Below are 10,292 nucleotides of genomic sequence, written 5' to 3'. Positions count from 1 at the left end.
GATGACGACCTTGAAATGTACAGCGTCTTAAGGCAGTCACTTAATAACAACGACTCACTGATATTAGGAGACTTTAACCTCCCCCATATCGACTGGGCGACACTGTCAGGTACAGAAGGCGAGTCACATAGAATGATCGAATTTCTAGAAGAAAATTATCTAAGCCAAATGGTTTCTGAACCAACTCGACAAAATAATATACTCGACCTTGTTATAACGACCCAAGATAACCTAGTCAGTAGTGTCACGGTAGGAGAACACCTCGGTTCTTGCGATCATAAATTAGTGCGCGTCGACATTAGAGCTCAATCATCAGTGACTGAAAATAAAGTAGAGGTGCCCAATTTCAAAAACGCTAACTTCGTAGAAATCCGACAAAAACTAACAGAAATACAACTATCAGATGACGGCAACGTAGATGAAGCCTGGCTAAGCCTTAAAAATCACTTACTCATTCAGCAGAACACATTCGTCCCCTTGTGCGAGAAGCGAATTAACACTAATAAAAGCCCACCGTGGTTTAATAGCGAAATTAAACAATCAGTCAATGAGAGAAAATTGTTTTACAGGTTAAAGAAAGAACAAAGCACGCCCGAAAACATTAGACTTTATAATGATGCCAGGCGACGAGTAAAAAGACTAGTAGGTCAAGCAAAGCGTAGATATGAAGAAAATATTGCAGCCAACTGTAAAAATAATCCGAAATCTTTCTTCAGTTACATAAACAACAGTAAGGCGATCAAAAGTGGTATTGAACCTTTAACAAACAGCGACGGTGCACTAGTGACTGACAGCCAACACATTGCAAACCTCTTAAACAATTACTTTTCCTCGGTGTTTAATACTAACAGTCTTCCTCCCACTACCACCAACACCAGTACTAATGTAAATCTCGAGCATGCATTGCCTAATTTTGAAATAACAACCGATGAAGTCCTTAAAGCTCTCCATTCACTTAAAACAAATAAAAGTCCCGGACCCGACAAAGTATATCCTATACTACTTAAAGAAACAAAGAGCGAAATATTCTCCTCCCTCACTACCGTATTCAATATGTCCTTGCGACAAGGCATCGTCCCTTCGGATTGGAAAAAGGCTAACGTGACACCGATTTTTAAGAAAGGAGACAAAAAAATACCAGGTAACTACCGACCCATTAGTCTAACTTCAATTGTAGGTAAGCTACTCGAGAGCATAATTAGAGACAAAATTGTGAGTTACCTCGAAAGCCACTCATTAATTGGGGATTCACAACATGGCTTCCGTAACAAAAGATCCTGCCTGTCAAACCTACTGACTTTTTATAACGATCTCTTCTCAATTTATGACGTAACCAAATCAGTGGACGTGGTCTATCTTGATTTCCAGAAAGCGTTTGATAAAGTCCCACATCATAAATTCCTTTATAAATTAAAGCAAATAGGCATTGACGGTCAAGAAAACCAATGGATCGCGAATTGGTTGAGCAACCGACAACAAAGAGTTGTGATTGACAGATTTAACTCAGAGTGGGCGCCAGTTACTAGTGGCGTCCCTCAGGGCTCGGTTCTTGGCCCAGTGCTCTTCATTATTTACATCAACGACGTGGATGTTGGACTCAATAATCGCATTAGTAAATTTACAAACGACACAAAGATTGGTAACTCGGTTCTCACTGACGAAGACAAGCAAAGCCTCCAAGAGGATTTGGACAAAATTTCAGCTTGGTCGGATAGATGGGAGATGCCCTTTAACGTGGACAAGTGCCAGGTCCTTCAAGTTGGAACAAAAAATAAGAAGTTCGATTACGAAATACGCGGCGTTAAACTCACAAGCGTTCAGTGCGTTAAGGACCTGGGGATTAAAATCGCGTCAAACCTCAAATTCTCACATCAATGCATCGATGCAGCAAATAAAGCGAACAGAATGTTGGGCTTCATTAAAAGAAACTTTTTATTCAAGAATAAAGATGTAATACTTCCGCTCTACAATAGTTTAGTCAGACCCCACTTGAAATATGCGGTACAGTTTTGGTCTCCCCACCATGCAAAGGACATTGCTAAACTAGAAGGTGTTCAGCGTCGAGCAACAAAAATGATCCCTTCCTTGCGCAACAAATCCTACGAAGAAAGGCTTTCCACCCTTAACATGTTCTCTTGAGAAACGTCGCCTCCGAGGAAAACTGATCGAATGTTTTAAAATACTTAATGGTTTCACGAATGTAGACAGAACAAAATTGTTTATGATCGATGACACTTTGCGAACGAGGAACAATGGCACAAAACTCAAATGTAGACAAGTAAATTCAGACTGCACCAAATTTTCTTCACCAACGTTGTAGTGCGAGAATAGAATAAGCTCCCACCATCAGTGGTCCAGTGTAACACGATTGACTCCTTTAAAAACAAGCTCGACCGTCACTTCCTTGAACTTAATATTAACTAGAGTAGAAAAGCAACGTTTTGGAGCCATCTGATTAATGTAAAATCACTTAGGATCGCTCTCTCTCTCGTATCTCTCTCTCTCTCTTCTCTCTCTCTCTATATTCTCTCTCTCTCTCTCTTCTCTCTCTCTCTCTCTTCTCTCTCTCTCTCTCTCTCTCTCTCTCTCTCTCTCTCTCTCTCTCTCTCTCTCTCTCTCTCTCTCTCTCTCTCTCTCTCTCTCTCTCTCTCTCTCTCTCTCTCTCTCTCTCTCTCTCTCTCTCTCTCTCTCTCTCTCTCTCTCTCTCTCTCTCTCTCTCTCTCTCTCTCTCTCTCTCTCTCTCTCTCTCTCTCTCTCTCTCTCTCTCTCTCTCTCTCTCTCACTCTCTCTATCTCTCTCTCTCTCTCTCTCTCTCTCTCTCTCTCTCTCTCTCTCTCTCTCTCTCTCTCTCTCTCTCTCTCTCTCTCTCTCTCTCTCTCTCTCTCTCTCTCTCTTTTAACCCCTTGACAGCAGATTTCCTACCAAAAGACCTCCTCAACCAACAGGAGTGGAGCAAAAAGTGACTGCTACAATTCAATGAAGAAAAATGTTAAGTCCTGCACCTTGGGAGGGGATATCCAGCACACCAGTACCACATGGGAAACACTCCACTATCCACCACAGAGGCAGAGAAGGTCCTGGGTCTAAATGTTACCAAGCTACCAGTGAAACCCAAATCCGTGCCTATCACAGTGGACGGGTTAACTTAATTTGTAGTACGCATCAAACTTTTGTTTTAGCAGACAGACGGGGGATTGAACCTGAACGAGAAACATGTGTCTCATTGTGTACTTTTCAAGGCTTGCAATGACACTTTACATCGTGCATTATTTCAAAAGCCTATTACATACGTTCACTATATAGTTATCATCACCAGTGGTGTGGGGCACGTTCCTCCCCACCTGAGAGCTGCCACTTTCAGCTGATGGGTGGACATTTCCCTCACTCTCTCGCTCTCCATTTATAATATATATATATATATATATATATATATATATATATATATATATATATATATATATATATATATATATATATATATATATATATCGCCAGAATGTTCTCTTTAATACACTCCAATACGACCCCCACGTGTTACGAAACACACGTGAAATTAATGCAGACTAGGAAAGGTTTTGCCGGCGCTGGGGATCGAACACGCGACCAGCGAGACGGGAGAGCCATTCCTACCAGTCGGCCAAAGAGGTGCCCCTGGCAGAGTGAGTTATAGGAGGCTTGCTCATCAGGCTTAGTCATATATATATATATATATATATATATATATATATATATATATATATATATATATATATATATATATATATATATATATATATATATATATATATATATATATATATATCTATATATATATATATATATAGATAGATAGATAGATAGATAGATAGATATAGATATATAGATATATAGATATAGATATAGATATAGATAGATAGATAGACAGATAGATTATAAAGTACCTTCTCGAGTTTCGTGCAATCCGAGTTTTGCGATCCTCGAGTTTCTCGCTCAACCCCAAATTCTTACCATCCTGACTTTCGCGCATTATCATCCCGAGTTTTGAGCTGCTTTGTCATGTACGGGTCACGTCCACCTACCATCGGCGTCAAGCACACTGCCTTTAACCCGGTAGTAGTGACGCGCCAAATTTGTGGCTTTACCGTGTAGCAGCGACGGGCCAAAATTGTGCCATGATATAAACCCCCCAAAATAGATGATACATAATCTGATCACAAATGCTTTGATATATATTATGAAATGGTTTGTGTGAGGGGTAATTTTTTCTCATTTTTCTCGCTAAGAGGGACCATTAAGAAACATGAACCCTGCTGTAGTGTCACACTGGCCGTTTTCCTTCGAACATCGGGGCTACGGTCGAGAGAGAGAGAGAGAGAGAGAGAGAGAGAGAGAGAGAGAGAGAGAGAGAGAGAGAGAGAGAGAGAGAGAGAGAGAGAGAGAGAGAGAGAGAGAGAGAGAGAGAGAGAGAGAGAGAGAGAGAGAGAGAGAGAGAGAGAGAGATTTACATAGATTTACATAGAAAATCAGACCACACAGACCCCATGGTCCAGACTTGGTGGTCTGTCCTTAAACCTAAGTGATTTTACATTAATCAGAAGACTCCAAAACGTTGCATTTCTACTCTAGTTGATATTAAGTTGAAGGAAGTGACGGTCGAGCTTATTTTTGAAGGAGTCAATCGTGTTACACTGGACCACTGACGGTGGAAGCTTATTCCATTCTCGCACTACAACGTTGGTGAAGAAAAATTTGGTGCAGTCTGAATTTACTTGTCTACATCTGAGTTTTACGCCATTGTTCCTCGTGCGCAAAGTGTAATCGATCATAAACAATGTTGATCTGTCTACATTCGTGAAACCATTAAGTATTTTAAAACATTCGATCAGTTTTCCTCGGAGGCGACGTTTCTCAAGAGAGAACATGTTAAGGGTAGAAAGCCGTTCTTAGTAGGATTTGTTGCGCAAGGAAGGGATCATTTTCGTTGCCCGACGCTGAACACCTTCTAATTTAGCAATATCCTTTGCATGGTGGGGAGACCAAAACTGTACCGCATATTCCAAGTGGGGTCTGACTAAACTGTTGTAGAGCGGGAGTATTACATCTTTATTCTTGAATACAAAGTTTCTTTTAATGAAGCCCAACATTCTGTTCGCTTTATTTGCTGCATCGATGCATTGCTGTGAGAATTTGAGGTTTGACGCGATTTTGACCCCCAAGTCTTTGACGAATTGAACGCTTTTGAGTTTAACGCCGCGCATTTCGTATTCGAACTTCTTATTCCTCGTTCCAACTTGAAGGACCTGGCACTTGTCTACGTTAAAGGGCATCTCCCATCTATCCGACCAAGCTGAAATTTTGTGCAAATCCTCTTGGAGGCTTTGCCTGTCTTCGTCAGTGAGAACCGAGTTGCCAATCTTTGTGTCGTCTGCAAATTTACTAATGCGGTTATTGAGTCCAACATCCACGTCGTTGATGTAAATAATGAAGAGCACTGGGCCAAGGACAGAGCCCTGAGGGACGCCACTAGTGACAGGCGCCCACTCTGAGTTAAATCCGTCGATCACTACTCTTTGTTGTCTGTTGCTCAACCAATTCGCGATCCATTGGTTTACTTGACCGTCAATACCTATTTGCTTTAATTTGTAAAGTAATTTATGATGCGGGACTTTATCAAACGCTTTCTGAAATCAAGATAGACTACGTCCAGTGATTTGGTTACGTCATAAACAGTGAAGAGGTCGTTATAAAAGGTTAATAGGTTTGATAGGCAGGATCTTTTGTTTCGGAAGCCATGTTGTGAGTCCCCAATCAATGAGTGGCTATCAAGGTAATTCACAATTTTGTCTCTAATTATGCCCTCAAGTAGCTTACCTACAACCGAAGTTAGACTAATGGGCCTGTAATTACCTGGTACTTTTTTGTCTCCTTTCTTGAAAATCGGTGTCACGTTAGCCTTTTTCCAATCTGAAGGGACGATGCCTTGTCGCAAGGACATATTGAATACGATTGTGAGGGAGGAGAGTATTTCGCTCTTTGTTTCTTTCAGCAGAGTTGGATATACTTTGTCAGGTCCAGGACTTTTATTTGTTTTAAGTGAATGGAGAGCTTTAAGGACTTCATCGGTTGTTATTTCAAAATTAGGCAATGCATGCTCGAGATTTACAATAGTACTGGTGTTGGTGGTAGCGAGAGGAAAACTGTTAGTATTAAACACCGAGGAAAAGTAATTGTTTAAGAGGTTTGCAATATGTTGGCTGTCAGTCACTAGTGCACCGTCGCTGTTTGTTAAAGGTCCAATACCACTTTTGATCGCCTTTCTGTTGTTTATGTAACTGAAGAAAGATTTCGGATTATTTTTACAGTTGGCTGCAATATTTCTTCGTATCTACGCTTTGCCTGACCTACTAGTCTTTTACTCGTCGCCTGGCATCATTATAAAGTCTAATGTTTTCGGGCGTGCTTTGTTCTTTCTTTAACCTGTAAAACAATTTTCTCTCATTGACTGATTGTTTAATTTCGCTATTAAACCACGGTGGGCTTTTATTAGTGTTAATTCGCTTCTCGCACAAGGGGACGAATGTGTTCTGCTGAGTGAGTAAGTGATTTTAAGGCTTAGCCAGGCTTCCTCTACGTTGCCGTCATCTGATAGTTGTATTTCTGTTAGTTTTGTCGGATTTCTACGAAGTTAGCTCTTTTGAAATTGGGCACCTTTACTTTATTTTCAGTCACTGATGATTGAGCTTTAATGTCGACGCGCACTAATTTATGATCGCAAGAACCGAGGTGTTCTCCTACCGTGACACTACTGACTAGGTTATCTTGGGTTGTTATAACAAGGTCGAGTATATTATTTTGTCGAGTTGGCTCAGAAACCATTTGGCTTAGATAATTTTCTTCTAGAAATTCGATCATTCTATGTGACTCGCCTTCTGTACCTGACAGTGTCGCCCAGTCGATATGGGGGAGGTTAAAGTCTCCTAATATCAGTGAGTCGCTGTTATTAAGTGACTGCCTTAAGACGCTGTACATTTCAAGGTCGTCATCGAGTGATTGCCCGGGAGTTCTGTAGGTGACAGATATATTTAAGTTGACTTTTGCAATGTTTACTCGCACGCACAAATGTTCAACGTTACTGTTTCCCGGTGTTTTGTCAGTGGGTTGCAAATAGCTTTTGACATAAAGGGCGACGCCACCGCCTCTACGGTTTACACGATCTTGGTTGAAGAGTCTGAAGCCATCTATGTTGTATTCGGAACTTAAATCAATATATGTGGTGTCGATAAATGTTTCGGTTATAGCAATTATGTCAAAATTTTCTGTTAAAGCAAAACATCTCAGTTCATCAAATTTGTTCTTAGGCTAAGCGCATTGAAACTAAGGATTTTTAAGTTATCTAGAGGCTTGGTAATAGAGGTGGTGGTACTTGCGGGATCACGGTTACGGGTTTGTTGTGATGCACGGCGTCTATTTACACGGGCGGGGTGGAGGGACGTGGCCGTGACTCGTTTTTTGTTCGGAGAGAGAGAGAGAGAGAGAGAGAGAGAGAGAGAGAGAGAGAGAGAGAGAGAGAGAGAGAGAGAGAGAGAGAGAGAGAGAGAGAGAGAGAGAGAGAGAGAGAGAGAGAGAGAGAGAGAGAGATTTACACTAGTAGGCAATAATGAAAGATACTTAGAGCGAGCGATTCAATAGCTATTTTACGTGTTATATTATCAAATTTATCTTTAATTTTGTTTGTAAATAATTGAGTTCCGATGACTTTCTTGTGTGTTTCATTTATATATATCTTAAACGTCAAGTGGGAGTCCATATAAACGCTAAGATTCTTGATAAGTTTGCTGGGAGTGATGGGAGTGTTGCCATAGATGAGAGTGGTGTTTTGGGGAATTTGTTGAATGACTGACCTGGTCCCAATAAAGAGACACTGTGTTTTATAAGTATTCAGCAATAGACCGTTTTTATTAAAGTATTCCCTGGCCAGTGAGAAGGTCGCTTGTGCTGCCATGATGGGGTCAGGCAGCGCATTAACTATACTAGTTTTCACTAACTGCGTGTCATCTGCGTACTGTACTATTTCGCGTCCATGTATCGTTTCAGAGAAGTCATTAACAAAAATGGTGAGAAGAATTGGCCCTAATATTAATCCCTGAGGAACTCCGTATTGAGATAAAAAGTGAGGAAAGGCGGAAAAACAGGTCAGCTTCACAGGTAAGAACAAATAAGTGGTTTTCCAGTGTTTTCAAGACACTGAGTTTTGCAATCCTCGAGTTTAGCGCTAAACCCTCGGAACAAAGCAGGCGCGAAACTCGGGAGGGAACTGTAGTATTTTCTGGAGCACAACTTTAGCATAGCGATTCCACCACTCATCCCGTCTTGCGCGTTTCTTTTTTTACAGTGAAGGAGGCAGCTCAAGGGTGGAAATAAAAAAATAAACAAGCCTGCTCACCACTGCTCCTGTACAAGAAAGAGACGAGTGGCCAGAAGACAGGCTAAAAGGAAACAAGTGAACAGTTTCTTTTCCCTACTCATAAACCCACGTCTTGGCCTACATTTTAGCCCTTTTTTTTTTTTTTTACAACAAAGGAGGCAGCTCAAGGGCACACAAAAAAAGAAAACAATAATAAAAAAAAAGCCCGCTACTCGCTGCTCCTAAAAAAGAAACAAAAGAGGTGGCCGAAAGGAAGATCAAATACGGGAGGAGAGGTGTCCTGATACCCTCCTCTTGAAAGAGTTCAAGTCGTAGGCAGGAGGAAATACAGATGAAGGAAGATTGTTCCAGAGTTTACCAGCGTGAGGGATGAAAGAGTGAAGATGCTGGTTAACTCTTGCATAAGGGGTTTGGACAGTATAGGGATGAGCATGAGTAGAAAGTCGAGTGCAGCGGGGCCGCGGGAGGGGGGGAGGCATGCTGTTAGCAAGTTCAGAAGAGCAGTCAGCGTGGAAATATCGATAGAAGATAGAAAGAGAGGCAACATTGCGGCGGAATTTAAGAGGTAGAAGACTATCAGTATGAGGAGGAGAGCTGATGAGACGAAGAGCCTTAGCCTCCACTCTGTCCAGAAGAGCTGTGTGAGTGGAGCCCCCCACACATGAGATGCATACTCCATACGAGGGCGGACAAGGCCCCTGTATATGGACATCAACTGTGCAGGGGAGAAGAACTGGCGGAGACGGTACAGAACGCCCAGCCTCGAGGAAGCTGATTTAGTAAGAGATGAGATATGAAGTTTCAGTTGAGATTTTGAGTTAAGGATAGACCGAGGATGTTTAGTGTTGAGGAGGGTGATAGCTGGGTGTTGTCAAAGAATAGGGGATAGTTGTTTAGAAGATTGTGTCAAGTGGATAAGTGGAGAAACTGTGTTTTTGAGGCGTTGAAGAACACCAGGTTCTTCTTGCCCCAATCGGAAATAATAGTAAGGTCTGAGGCTAAGCGTTCTGCAGCCTCCAGCCTTGAGTTGTTAAGTTCCTGAAGGGTGGGTCTTCTATTAAAAGAAGTTGAATAATGCAGAGTGGAATCATCGGCGTAGGAATGGATAGGACAGTTCGTTTTGGAAAGAAGATAATCAATGAACAACAGAAAAAGAGTGGGAGATAGGACAGAACCCTGTGGGACACCACTGTTAATAGATTTAGGGGAAGAACAGTGACCGTCTACCACGGCAGAAATAGAACGGTCAGAAAGGAAACTGGAGATAAAGGTACAGAGAGAAAGATAGAAACCGTAGGAGGGTAGTTTAGAAAGCAAAGATTTGTGCCAGACCCTATCAAAAGCTTTTGATATGTCCAGCGCAATAGCAAAAGTTTCACCGAAACGGCTAAGAGAGGATGACCAAGAGTCAGTTAAGAAGGCTAGGAGATCACCAGTAGAACGCCCCTTGCGGAACCCATACTGGCGATATGATAGAAGGTCAGAAGTGGAAAGGTGCTTTTGAATCTTCCGGTTAAGGATTGATTCAAAAGCTTTAGATAGACAAGAAAGTAAAGCAATAGGACGGTAGTTTGAGGGATTGGAGCGGTCACCCTTCTTAGGTACAGGCTGTATGAAGGCATACTTCCAGCAAGAAGGAAAGGTAGATGTTGACAGGCAGAGACGAAAGAGTTTGACCAGGCAGAGTGACAGCACGGAGGCACAGTTTTTAAGGACAATAGGAGGCACTCCATCAGGTCCATAAGCCTTCTGAGGATTGAGGCCAGAGAGGGCATAGAAAACATCATTTTGAAGAATCTTTATAACAGGCATAAAGGGGTCAGAGGGGGATGAGTAGGAGGAATATGCCCAGAATCGTCCAGAGTGGAGTTTTAGAAAAGTTTGAGAG

Source organism: Eriocheir sinensis, chromosome 1 (assembly GCF_024679095.1).
Source record: "Eriocheir sinensis breed Jianghai 21 chromosome 1, ASM2467909v1, whole genome shotgun sequence".
Classification (NCBI taxonomy): Eukaryota; Metazoa; Arthropoda; class Malacostraca; order Decapoda; family Varunidae; genus Eriocheir; species Eriocheir sinensis.
This window is presented reverse-complemented; position numbering follows the sequence as displayed.